Source organism: Tursiops truncatus, chromosome 10 (assembly GCF_011762595.2).
Source record: "Tursiops truncatus isolate mTurTru1 chromosome 10, mTurTru1.mat.Y, whole genome shotgun sequence".
NCBI classification, from domain to species: Eukaryota; Metazoa; Chordata; class Mammalia; order Artiodactyla; family Delphinidae; genus Tursiops; species Tursiops truncatus.
In genome coordinates this window covers 85,621,888-85,635,382 of record NC_047043.1, presented here as the reverse complement: position 1 = coordinate 85,635,382, position 13,495 = coordinate 85,621,888, and the positions used below count along the sequence as shown (strand labels likewise).

The window sequence follows — 13,495 nt, the reverse complement described above, 5'->3', positions numbered from 1 at the left end:
CTCCTGTTACATAAAGCATTCGGGAATGTAGCCGCACGCAATTCCAGGCTATTTTTTTTTTAAATAATAAAATTGCCCTTTGAGTTTATAATACACTCACGGATAGATGTTTTCTCATTTTTTTTTTTTTTTTTTTTTTGCACTTGGAGTTGCAAATAGGTAGTGGATTGATACTCGGTTGAACACTCTTGTAGTTGTGCAGCTCTATATAAATAACCAGAGGTTTGTTCTCGAAAGTGGTTAGAGTGAGAGGGTGGAGGTGGAAGATTTGGGAGGAAGCTGTATCCTTCACAATCGCTCTATTGTCAAGTCAAATTAAGGCAAATACAAGTCGCAGCTGGCTTGTGCACTCATTTTGGATTCAGTTGCTTTTGCTTTAATTTTTGCCAAAAGTAAGCATTAAGGAATATGGAAACTTAAGTTCATGTAATTAGGAAAGAGTGCTGCATGAGGTTACTGGAATTTTTTTGTAAAATACTTCATTTCTGATCCATTTGATGTTGAACCTTTTTTCTTTCTTTGATGTTGAAATAAGAAGATTAAAATCAACTTGTTAAATGTGAAACCTTGAGCTGTAAGGAAGTGTCATTGAGTAAAGGCTTCTAAAAAGATTTTTCTGGTTTGCCTCTTTAAAAATTATTATTGTTGTTGCTATTGTTATTATTAAGAGTGATTTCGCTTGCAAATCCAGTCAGGGGCCAGATGTCTGACCTCCTCTGGCCAGAAACACACCAGCCAGCAATCATCACGCCGAAGGGCTGAATCAAAAATTTGAAACGTGGTCAAATACACTGTTACTTGTCCCTATTTAGGTGACCGCGTTAAACCACTGAGCCCCAACCAGCAGGCTTGGTACTGTGTACCCAACAAATAAAAAAGACATCCGTATGCCACCTCAGCTGTTTCCCCAGGGCACGGTAAGCCCTTCCTGCAAGGTCTGCTTTATTCTACAATTGTTTCTAGGTGGATCCTGTGGGCCAGTGGGAAGTAGGTAGGGTTTAAAGTCATGCAGACTCAAGTTTGAACCCTGCCCCGGCCTGACTATCAAAACTTAGACAAGGTCTGAACTTTCCGAAACGTCTTTGTTTATCTCTTCAACCTGGGTAACGATATGACAGTCAGTTTGTAATGAGGTTCAAAATGAGATGACTCATGGAAAGCAGTTAGCATGGTGCCTGGCACATGGTAGGTGTTCATTATTTGTTGGTCCTTTGCAAATACTGTGGAGATGGAAATGATTACTCAGGTTGCCTAACCTTTTGGGGGACTCATCTCCATAACTGGCAGCCTGTAGATTGGATGTGGCTAAAAGAAGTGTTTGGCTTATTGACCACTGTGTTTAAAAATGTTTGGAATTTGTTGCCAACATTTAAAAATCCGGAGATTTTTACAGAGAAGTCTGGGTTTCTGGCTTTATTTGAAAATTGAGACTGTCTGAAAACATTGTATCTGCCCCACTCTTCCGTTCAAGGCCAACAACCAGCAGTAGCGGAGGGGTGGTGGCTTCCCGCAGGGAGGATGTGTGCACTGAGCTCCTTTCTCTCCTTCTTGTTCTTGCCTGCTCCCTGAGGGTACCTCAAGTGTTACCAACACCCAGTCTAGACATTAGGCTGACTGGATTCGCTGAGCCAGCATGTGTATATTTTCTCTATATGGCATTGAGAAGTTTGGAAGCTACATATGGGCCTTGAGATGTGTTTGGCTCTAGCAAGGAAAGGTAACCCCTTGCACACCCCTGACTGAAGAAGAGGGGTACCTCCTTCCAGGGAGGCTATCTGTTTGATTGACAATGCAGCTTTGTCCTCAGCTAATGAAAAATGGCATTCGGGGAGGGGGTTGGGACACTGGGTCAGGCAAGAAGATCAGCCCCTACAGTCATCCACTGAGTGGGGGGGGCGGGGGATAGATACACATCCAAGTCATCCTCAGTATGACAAAGGCAGACATGGTAATGACAGAGGTTATGAATGGGGGAACATTGTAGTAGTACCATGAATAGAATAGGGCATAAAGCTTGCAATGGAGAAATCAAGAGAAAAGGCAGGATTCAGTTGGTCCACAACAAACAGGATAATTCATTACCAGACATATTTTGGGACAGAATCAGCACTCTTGATTGAATAAAGACAATTAAAAAGTATAGTCCAGTCATAAAATTTTGCATTTCCCTGACTTATTTCTCTTCAAAGCTATATCCCTTATCTGGTCTTCATCACAACCTGCTAAAGTCTTCACAGCACAGTGACAAAAGTGGTGTCAGTCGATACCCTGGTCCAGTCAATGAATTCATGACATTTCTTCCTTAAAATTCCAAAGTTTTGATTGATTACATTTTGAGGTGTATAAGAAATGATTATAAATCAAAGATATCCATGATTTTCTCCCCAAGAAATAAATTTAAGACTTTGGGCTTAAATTTACTTTAAAAAGTGACATTTAATCTGTATTTTTCTCACTACAATTTAAGGGTCTACATGCTGTTTTAAATGACAGCTACAATTTTGTAGGCCATTTGGTTCTTGTATTAGACCCAGATTTGGCATAACCTGGTATATCAAGATTTTTACACGATCACTTTGACGAGTATTTTGATTTCTTCCTTAATTCTCAAGGAACTAAGAATTACCTTGGTTTTCATAACAACATGACTATGTTGGCATTGATCTTGAGGTTATTGATTCTTAATAACTAGTTCTCAATTATAGCATCCATTTCTCTGAAGGATTTTGTAGTGAACCAATAAATAATCATGTTTTTGTCATTTGGTAGAGGTCTTATGTAACCGCTTAATTTTTATTGCGCTAGTATTAAGTTGGAAAAAGTGTCTACACTGTGCCCAGTAAAAGAACCAGACCTCTCTAGACATCTCTGTGGTCATTGTTCCAGCATTTCCAAGTTCACTTCAGGCTGGTAGGGAGTATGGTTGAACAGAACCACTGCAGGGAGGCCAAAATTTGACCCCCAGAGTGTAAAGAGATTCTGTGTTCCGTGGCTTTGCATTAGGCTTTCGTGGTGGTTATCAGACATTTAAGGAATTATGCTGAAGTGAAAGGGTGAGAAGTAAAGTCATGCTAATAATGATGATGATGGTGTTGACAGCTAACACTTACAGAGCTTATGTGCCAGGCCTTGGTGTAAAGGGTTTGCTGTGCATGAATTCGTTTCATTTTCCCAACAGTCCTATGAGGAGGGTATTATTACTCTCCCCTGTTTACACATAAGGAGCCTGAGGCAGAGACAGATGAAATGACTTGCCCCATTTAGAGCATCTAGTGAAGTGGCAGGATTAGGCAACCCAGCCTGGTTGATGTTCTGAGCTCCTGTGTCTGGAGAAAACAAACACACAAAGAGAAACATTTATTTTCACCTGTTGATTAATTCCCTCCGGCCTGAACAGTTCTTGAGGCAGCATGGCAGTTCTGATCTTACGCTGTCAGGAAATGAATGAACACTTTTTCCAGGAGTGCACTGAATAGTACCAGTTTGATGAAACTCTTCATAAAGTATATTACTTTACTCTCCTGTTGTCTTAAAGAACAGGTAGTGGCTATACTGCAAATCTTTTCCAACGGCCGTGACTCTCCTGGCAGAACAGAGAGGGGTCACTGCATCAGGTGCTTTTCTTTTACTCCTTAGAGCCCAAAACTGTACTTGGGAGTTCACACATCTACAGTTTTATGTTTTGTGTTTTTTTCCGGTCTTCTCCGTACCGTTGGATTTTGAGTACAAATCTCCCCCCTCCACTTCCTCTCTCTTTTTGCTTCTCATTTTTAATGTGATATAGACAGGAAGGCAGGCCAGCTGGCTTGTGAAAAGAGTGATGTGATCACCAGAAAGCAGCCCAGGTTCCCGAAGGAAAGTCAGGACCAGGCCCCATTTATTTCATTTCATTTCTTGCTTTTTTCCTTTTCACTTTTCTCCCTTTTCTTCTTTTCCTCTTTTTTTTCTTTCCTTTTTTCTTTTTAAATGGAGAATTAATGAGTAAGACTATCACGATGATATAGTTAGACCTAGGCATCTTTAAAAAAGAAAGGTTTCTTATTTTCCCAGCCAACACCTTGCCATCCCCTTGAGGACAGGCTCTGTCGTACCGTTTCTGTATCTTCCTTTTCCACTTCCCATCCCTAAAGCCCCCTTGCTTATTAACATGGTGCTTTGCAGAGCACAGAGTCAGCATTTGCTGGCTTGAATTGGAAATGGACGGTCTGAGCTGTATTGGGTGAGGGGAGGGGTGACGGGCACCAGAGGTGGCAGTGCAGACGAGCAGGGGTGTGAGATAACAGGGAGGGTGGGGACTGAGTGTAGTGAAGAGCACGCAGCGGAGACCGCAGGCCACCTGTCTGCATCCCCGTCTAGGGATGGGTCTGTGCCCTGGCCTCAGTTCAGTTTTGTCTTAATGTCTTGGATGAGCGCTTTGATCTGCCAGTGGCGAGGGCCAGAGGCGACCATCAGAGCCCTTCCAAGGTCTCTGCCTTACAGGTCCTGAACAAGGAGTCAGAGCTCCCAGCAGCCCTTCAGGTCGCGTGTGTAAGGTTTGTAAGTCCTCATTTAGTAGGATAATGAATGAGGCCCAGTTTAGGTAGAAAGTCACTGTGTATAATTCATTCCAGCAGAGGTGCTTAATTTGTATTTGCACTCGTGGACCCCAGGTCCAAATCCTCATTCCTCAGCCCACATTCTAGCCATGGGGACATAAAACAAAACAAAAAGCTCTTACATGTTTTTAAGTGTGTATTACTCTTGCTAGATCTCTTTTAGTGAACATAGGTTGGTCAGAAAGTTTTCTCTCCCTTTGGGTTAGCTATCTCTTTCTTACAAGGTTTTAAAGCATTTCCTATCAGCTGTTTGTTTCAAAAAGATTCTTGAGACTAAAAATATCCACTTTTCCTCATGGCCATCCCTCTTCCTCTCTATTCCAAAAGGCATTGATGACCTCAGTGTCAGATTGTGTTCAAGACGTACAGTCCTTTTACGGTCCCCAGTCCCACGCGAAATCCTCATTCTCTGTTTCACGCTGTTTCACTAGTCTGTGAACATGGCTTCGTTTTGTTACTTTCTGCTGTTTGTTTTTGATCCCCACTACATGGCCCTCTTATGCTGTGAAAAAAATTAAGAATGCAGCCAGAAATAGAGTGAGGAATGGCATTGAAGGTTTAAGTCAGCAGAATTTGGAATCATCCACATTACTTCACAATTATGTGTGAAAGATGGTCAACTTTCTGAGTGACCTGTGTCCTTCCTGCATCTCTGCCCCTCCTTGGAGTAATGTCGGGGCCACGTTATCCTGTCTAACTTTAACAAGAGCTCTCCTGCGTATTGCATTTATCTAATCCTTATTGATAATTGCTTGCTGCTTGCCCTGTTGGCCGTTATTCCCATTGAAGTGCTTTTCCCTCCAGCAGTAGTCTGCAAACTCCTTAGCAAGCTTCCCTGACCTTCAGAAGGGAGGTCATTCAGTTTCACCTTCTCAACACACTGGATAGAAAGCAGGACTGGGTGTTTGAAGAATTAACCAGCAGGTTTTAAAACCTGCTGCTAAAGAATACCCGCTTCTGAGGCAAGTCTAGGCCAGGAGGGGTCCAAGGCAACCAACCACAGCAGTAATGAGTGGTCTTGCCCACGGCCTCTTTAGTGTGTGGTGGGTGGCCCTTGACCCCAGAGCCCACTGCCCTTTGACCTTGACCTTCAAAGCTCTGAGTCAGCATGAGTGATTTGTTCAGGTCAGTTGTGTGCAGACCTAAGCCTGTGGACACTGCCTGCAAGGATGGCTCATGAATGGAGCCTGAACCCTCCGCTCATCATGGGAGAAGAGTTGTCTGTTGTTTGTATTTTGCCCAACCCGGGTAAACGGGGGGTTTATTTCCGTCGTTGGGTTTTTAGGTCAAGTGGTCGTTTTGTGTGGTCTGGGACGTGACATGAACCATGATTATTTAGGAACCTCCTTGTCTTTCTTGTAACAGTGCTGAGTCCCCATTAACTAGAGTTGTGGTTAAAAAAAAAAAAAAATCCTTCTAATATTAGGAGTGGGCAGATTCTTTAAATAGATCAAAGGAAGACAGCCACTTTCCCTGAAACAACTGTATTCATGAGTCAAAGAATTCTAAGGATATCTCAGAATGTATGATTTTTTTTTTATGCCCCAGATTTGGGATTTTTGATTCTTCTTATTATATGTTAAGAGAGCTTAGAAACTCTTAGGAAGAATAGCCCAACCTCATATAGTATCTATTGCAAGTGCAAGGACCTCAGCATTCTAGCCGCCCTGTTCTTTGAAAGCACAATAGCTATTTCTGATGGTTTCTCAACATTGAATTAATGAGATCTAGGATAAAGTGTAACTTACAGCCTTAAAAATCATTTCCCGGTTCACATCCTCTGGGAGGGAGAAGGAAGTGAGTAGCAGGTCCTACTTTGCTCACTTTGAGCTCCCGATTAATGCCAGACCCTATGCAAGGGCTTCTCCATATATTATCTCCTTTCATCTTTATTATCCCCATTTCACAGAAGGTAAAAACTGAGGCTCAAAGGGTTTGTAGGACCGGACAGGAGAGCATCCACATCACACCATTTTCGTAATCAAATAAACATTGTTTCATGAGTATAGATTGGTTCTTACTAGGTTTATTGTGTATGTACTTTGTTTCTGACCACCCCTGCCCACTACAGGTGGATGTGAAACCCTCTCAGGAGAAACGCAGTAGAGATAATGTCCTCAATTTATGCTGGTGGGGCTGGGGCTCAGGAGATAGAAGTTTCCAGAGTGCTGTGAGACTTTGAGAAAGGCATTGCTAATCTTTGTAGTCCCTTATTTGTGAAGTGGGTGTAGAAATACTTCATGGATTGTTGTGAGAATACTCTGATATAATTATATTAAAGTGTATCAGTTTAGTAGGTATTTATGCTGCACCTTTCAGCATGAGAGCTGTACTTGGCAGTAGGTATACAGTGGCAAATAATAATAGTGCTCATTTATGAAGTGCTTATTATGTGCCAGGGGTCATTTAGGTGCTTTACTTGCATCATCGCATTGGATTTTAACCATGGAAAACATGCAGTAGGTATTCTTAACCCTACCTCCACGTAAGAGGAAGAAATCATTGCCCAGAGAGGTTAAGTAACTTGCTGAGGTCACACAGCTAGTGCATGGTGGGGTTGGGATTGGAACCCAACAGTCCACATCTAAAACCTGCATTTTAACCATGACATTATGATGTCTGTGCTCTACTGGCATAGAGGGTCTCTGCCCTCAGGAAGCTCAGAGTCCAGTAGAGAAAGGATGAAAATAAGCAAACATAATGACATCATGCTGCACTAAGCGCTATGAAGGAAATAAACAGGATGACCTAAGTGAGAGGGGCAAATCTGGGAGGGCCTCTCAGAGGGGGTGATGTTTAAGCTGAGATCTAGAAATAAATTGCAGTTAGCCAAGTGACAAGTGGGGAGCAGAGGGCTTCAGTGGGGGCGGGACATCACGCTGAAGTCTAGAGGTGGGAAAAATCTGGATACGAGGGACTCAGAGTAGCTGCTCAAAGTGAGTGACCAAGGTTATTGGTAAAGACTACTTTGAGCTTGAAATCTCTTCACAATCAGTTGAGTAAAGATTCTGCAGCTGCCTCTGCGGCTTTAGTGTTTTCTCTGTTTTATTACATACGTTCAATTGTATAAACATGAAAGCGATTCAGCCTTTTCATGAATGCCTATAACTGACCACATTGCACCACGCCTCCCCACTCCCAAATGTGGGAAAACAGAAGGAAGGAGAAGTTTTGAAGTTCTGCTTCCAAATATTTCCTTAGTGGTCTTTTATGGGGCTTGGTTTCTTAGAACCTGACATGTGTTCATAAAACATGATGTTCCTCTGCCTTTATATACATTCTTTTTCTTAAAAAAAAAAAAAAAAGATTTAACAGAGTCATAACTCTGAGCAAGGAAACCCTCAAAAGAGAATCGCAATTATAAATGCTGGAATATGCTATGCATAAAATTAATGAATGCTAATTTATCTGTTCTGCTTTTAACGGAGCAACGTCACGCAGACCACCAAAAAGGTTTCACGAAGAAACCTTTCGTGCCTACCCATACCCTTTGACTGTGCCCCAGGAGGCAACATTTCTTTAAAAAACATTATTGAAATCACATATCTTTTGTCCCTCTCTGGTACATTTCACCTCCCGAGACACACTGGCTATTTTCCTAAAATGTAAACTCGGATTATGTTCACTTTGAATTTGCATGCCTGGGTAACAGTGTCACTAACCTTTGCTATTCCTTTATAAATTGAAATTAATTAAACTAGAGCTTGCCAGTGAAAACATACCCTCCTAAATTCAGATTTTGGTTCTGTAGCCCTGTTCAGGAAAAAAAAAAAATCCCTTTTATTAGAAATTGCTGATCTCACATCAAAGCAACAAGAGAAGACCAAGTTCTCTTTCGTTTTTAATAAAGAGGTTTTCTGATCCCCAAGGGCACACCTGACCACAGTGCAGCCAGCACTGGCAGCCTGTGACGAGTGGCCCATGGAGGTCACAGCCTACTTTCGGAGGTCATAGCTTTTTCAGAACTTGGTGTGTTTAGAGAGGCTAATTTGTTAATCAGAGAAAACTTGAAATCTCCATGTGATTTCTTTTAGGCTACTGGCAGTAATACGCATCACTGAAGTTTTTAAGCCTTTTTTTAAAGACGGATTTTGAAGATCTGTAGGAGAAAGGAGTTCTGTATTATAAGAAGGAAAAATATGTACATACTTCTACTTTTACTTAAATTTCCTTTTTTTTTTCAGTCTCCCACCTTCTCTGTTTTCTAGTCGCCAAAATTTTTGATACATTTGCATCCTTGACTATAAGAAGGGATGGTGGTATCTAGCCCTGTCTTCTTTTTGCAGTATTTTATATTAAACTAAAAATCAGCCCTTCTAGTCCAAAAATGTTTCCCAGCCTCCCAGAATAAAAGTGTCTGGTAGGGCTTCCCTGGCGGCGCAGTGGTTGAGAGTCCGCCTGCCGATGCAGGGGACACGGGTTCATGCCCCGGTCCGGGAAGATCCCACATGCCGCGGAGCGGCTGGGCCCGGGAGCCATGGTCGCTGAGCCTGCGCGTCCGGAGCCTGTGCTCCGCAACGGGAGAGACCACAACAGTGAGAGGCTCGCGTACCGCAAAAAAAAAAAAAAAAGTGTCTGGTGAACAGAAAGGTTCCACTGAAGGGTAAGCGTGCCCTCTGGTATCTGCCCGAAAGATATAGTCCACAATACTGAAACTATCCCGTCCTGGGTTTTAAGTCCAATGAATCGACTCACAGGCTCCAAACTCCTTTTACAGAACACGTTGGATCCTTTGCCAGGATCTCAGTGAATGTGTTCCTTACTTGTTCATTTCCTGCTGCTTTTTGAAAAGCCTCCTACTTCCTTTCTGCCAGTTGCATTTGCTCACTCCTAAATGAAAGCAGCTTCAAGAAAGCGCCGGCCAACATCTGAGCAATGGGAGGGCTGTGTTGTCCCGCTGTGTAATCCTGAGATTGAGGTTTGTTTTAAGCCCTTCCATCCCCGTCGTTACGCCACCAGATTTCTCTTTGGACCTTTAACCAAGTGTTCTCTTTCTGTGGTCTTATTTTTCACTGATTTAAAGTGTTACAATTCATATTCTTTCATAACATTCTTTTGTACGTGTCAGTAGAACATTGTGTTTTTCTGCAGAGAATCACTACGCATTTCATTTGCTGTTTGATATTTTATATTTGTGCATGTGTATATATATATATGTGTATATATGCATATCTTTATGCATACATATGTGTATGTCTCCATATATATGCACACATACATACAGCTTTTGTAATTCATAACTACTTAAACAGTTTTAAGGTTTATTCTATGGTTTTTTTTGTTGAAGTCTATCGTGTCATGTCTAAATAATGAGAATTCATTCTCTCTCTCAATATCTCTTGCCTTTTATTGCTTTTTTCTTGTCGTATTTCATTGGCTATCACAATAGCCAATAGCAAGAGATTTCTTGCTCTATCACAAGAATCTAAGTTTTCACATAGACAGGTTTGAGGTTTGAGTGAATTCATCGTTAGCAGCTAGGTCCTAGAGTAGCAATTCATATTATGATCCTTAAATATAAAAACTGCAGTCTGATATGAATAATTCATGTCAGAGACACATATCAAAGAGCACATTTTCCACAAAGTGAAACATTCCTCCAAAGACAATGAGGAAAAGTATTATAGTTCTTTTATCAAATGTTTACTAGATGTTAGATACCAGGTTAACAGGTAAAGATACACTGCGTTATTTGATTGTTCGAACAACGACCTGAGAAGAGGTCTTATCTTTGTGTCTGTTTTACTGCTGAGGAGGCTGAGGTTTAGAAAGTAAGTAACCTGTTAAACATTACTATAGCATACTGATTAAACGCATGCCCTTCTGAGTCCAGAGCCTGCTGCCCTGCACTACTAAGATGTTTTGCTCTTCGTGCCTCATGTTCAAATGTCTTTTGTTTTCATGCCAGTGACTGGAAAGTCTCAAAGTGAAAGGAAGTCTACTTGTCAGGAAGTTCATATTCTGATGACTATACTATGTTTATCTCCTCATTTCGTGTTGCTGGATATCAGGGGTCAGCACATTTTTCCAATAAAGGGCCAGGGAATAAATATTGTAGGCTTTTGGGGCCGTGCCATTTCTGTAGCAACTACCCAACAATACTGAAATAGCCCCAAAGCAGCCGTTGACGTTACCAAATGGGTATGGCTGTGGTTCCAATAAAATTTTATTGATGGACACAGAAATTTCAATTTCATATAATTTCATACATCACACACAAAATATTTTGTTCCAATTAAATTTTATTGATGGACACAGAAATTTCAATTTCATATAATTTCATACATCACACACAAAATATTTTTTTCCAATCATTTAAAAGCTTGAAAGCTTTATAGAAACTGCACATGGGCCAGAGCTGGCTTACAGGCTGAGTTTGTCAACCCTACTTGACACACTTAAGTCTTAGAACCTCAGATAAATGAAGAGGTATACATTTGACCAACCCTTGTACAAATCATTCTTCCCGTCACATTTATTTAACAAATGTTTTTGAGGGTCGACTGCTGCATGGCAGCTACGCCTTGGGTAGTAAGGATACAGAGATGAGTAAGGTGATCTTTGTTTCCAAGGAGTTTACAGTCTAGTTGGAGAGAGGGGTGAGGTAGCAGGGTGGAAGTGGTAGAAACTTTTGCATGAACAGTGGCCACGCAATATCAAAAATACTTTAGACCTAAAGCAGATTTGTATGTGATCATTGATTCCAGCAAGCTCCTGGTGAATGGTAGGCTTCCTAGAGGCCCAGACCCTCTAGAACTGCCCTACATCCCCCCTCAGTGTCTTGTAGGAGGTGCAAAGTCTTTTCGGAGAGACACACGTGCTTTTAGGTCATGCGACGGAGTTCCTGATTCCACACTGCCGTGCTAGAGACCATTCAGAGACCGCAGAGCAGTGAGCAAACCCAGTGACTTTTTAATCCCGTCCCAGCTGCCAGCCCACCTCTCCTAGATGCACACTGTGATGCTCTGAAGCTCGGCGAATCTTCCTTCAGCTGATTCTAGCTCCTCAGAAATGAGAAATATAATGGGGAATGGGGGCGGCTGTGCCTGAGGTCCAGAAGCGTGAAGTCTTCCTTGAGGCTGAGCAGGGGTGAGGGGGCTTGATGGGGTTGCAGGCACACTGACCACAGAAGGATGCTCCCGGGAGACAAAGTCCATGGGCAACGCTGCCCCGTGCTTGTCTCCTTTGTCTTCTTGCTGACTTGTCTCTCTAGAATTAAGTTCTTGACTCTTCCCTACCAACGGTTCTTTTTTTTTTTTTTTTTTTTTGCGGAACGCAGGCCTCTCAGTGTTGTAGCCTCTCCCGTTGCGGAGCACAGGCTCCGGACGCGCAGGCTCAGCGGCCAAGGCTCACGGGCCCAGCCGCTCCGTGGCATGTGGGATCTTCCCGGACCGGGGCACGAACCCGTGTCCCCTGCATCGGCAGGCGGACTCTCTACTACTGCGCCACCAGGGAAGCCCTACCAAGGGTTCTTTGGTTGTGTCCCTGCTGGCTTTTTCCAGTCCCCTAGCTTCCAAGCTAGGTGCAACACACACCTTCACCAGCCTGTTCTGCTTAAAGGTAGAGGTTCTCCAGGGCTCGGTCCCCAGCAGAGATTTTCCAGTGTTTACATACTCCCTCCAAGTCATCTTCTCTGTGCTTGTAATTTCACTACTATCCAAGTGCTCACGGCTTTCAGATCAGTATCCCCAGCTAGACCTGCACCCTGGCTTCTGGCTTCAGGCTTCTTCAAACTGCCTGCCCAGTAGCTCATGTCTTCCTCACCAAGACCGGCTTGCCTCTTCTCTGCCTCCATTTCTTTTTCTCTCTCCGTGTCTCTCTCTCTCCGTGTCTCTCTCTCTCTCTCTCTCTCTCCCTCCCTCCCTCCCTCCCTCCCTCCCTCCTTCTCCCTCTCTTTCCCTCTCCCTCTGTCCGCCTCTCCCCCCTCAGCTCTCTCCTATCTCTCACCCCTCGGTTTCTCTCTCTCTCCCTCCCTCTCTCCCCACCCCTCCCTGCTCTCTCTCCGTGTTTGTGTCTCTCTCTGTGCCAAATTAACCTGAAGTCTTCCTTTGTCTTTCGCCTGTCCCTCTGCTTATCTAGACCCAAGTATCTTGTAGTCTGATTTTGAGGTTTGGCTATAAAGACAACTTGAATTCCATTTAAGATGTCTTTACTTTAGTTCACTCTTAGTGCAGCTCATAAACAACCCCAAGGATACACATGGGACAGAGTGGCTGGATGTAGGTCCTCCTTGCCTCTCTCCTAGATAAGTCCAGTGCCAGCAGTACCTTTTCACAGACAAATCTGATCGTGTCTTCCCTCTGTTAAAATCCTTCTGTGAGTTTCCCACTGTTTTAAGGACTGCCGGGTATAGTATGCAGGTTTTGCATTGCACAACCCTAGGAGGCACCATTCTTCTCATCCTAGCTGCGTGAATAGCATCTCCTTCAGTTGTACAGTGTACAGCCTGTACTCCTGTACATGGCAGCTCTGGCTCACAGGCTCCGGCAGCATCTGTCCTTGAACTCCAGCCCTACCGTATCCCATACAACTCTCTCCCTGAGACCCAGCCCCAGAGTTTCTGATTCCGTAGGCCTGGGGTCAGGCCTGAAAGTCTATTTCTTTCACGTTCCCAGGTGATGTGATGTTGCTGGTCCTGGGACCACACTCGGGGAACCGCTGATATAGATATAGCTTGACATAATGTGAAACGTCTTCTATTGTAACACTGCTCGCTTAGGGCTCCTAGGACATGCCTGGGCGGGGGCTACCTAATTCAGTTTCGTAAGAGCTAGAGGGATCTCCATTTTATAAAACCAAATTAAATGATGATGTTTACCTATTTTCATATTAATATCGAACTGTACAAGCAGCACAGGACCACATTCTTGTTGAGAATTTTGGAAACATTACAGATTAGT

At 43.1% G+C, this 13,495-nt stretch overlaps 1 protein-coding gene across 2 annotated transcripts in view; it reads left to right on the top strand.

The window, feature by feature from the left end:
- Positions 1 to 13,495, top strand: part of PDZRN3 (PDZ domain containing ring finger 3) — a 247,188-nt gene that overhangs the window by 90,242 nt on the left and 143,451 nt on the right. Inside the window, exon 1 of one of the 2 annotated variants that reach the window (XM_033865292.2) lies at positions 9,445 to 9,513. The exons of the other annotated variant lie outside the window; for it this stretch is intronic. The gene's annotated coding sequence lies outside the window, so the exon portion shown is untranslated. Of the gene's footprint in view, positions 1 to 9,444; positions 9,514 to 13,495 lie in introns of those variants that run through there. 2 annotated transcript variants of the gene reach the window in all.